Source organism: Mesitornis unicolor, unplaced genomic scaffold, assembly GCF_000695765.1.
Source record: "Mesitornis unicolor isolate BGI_N332 unplaced genomic scaffold, ASM69576v1 scaffold36688, whole genome shotgun sequence".
Classification (NCBI taxonomy): Eukaryota; Metazoa; Chordata; class Aves; order Mesitornithiformes; family Mesitornithidae; genus Mesitornis; species Mesitornis unicolor.
Window position 1 is genome coordinate 403 of NW_010204592.1, and position 338 is coordinate 740.

Here is a 338-nt window from a genome sequence, read left to right on the forward strand (position 1 = left end):
GGCACCACAGTATCCACAAAGCCAAATCCCCAGGACAGGGGCTGGGGGACGCGTCTCGGTGTCAGCAGAGCCCCCCCCCGAGCTCGTCCGTTGCACGTCTGAACTTTTCCCTTTTCCGTTTGGTTTTGCTGTTGGTAGAAACACAAAATAACAACAATAATAAAAGACAAATATGACAAACGGCGAAGGGGACGCCGTTCCGCTCCTGCAGTGGGAGGGGTGGAACATTTCTGGGTCAAGTTCAAAGCCATCGGAGCGGGGCTGCTGTGACCAGAACTCCCCCCGGGCACCGCACACCCCCCAGCCGGCTGCTGCCAGCCCCCACCACAGCACCACAG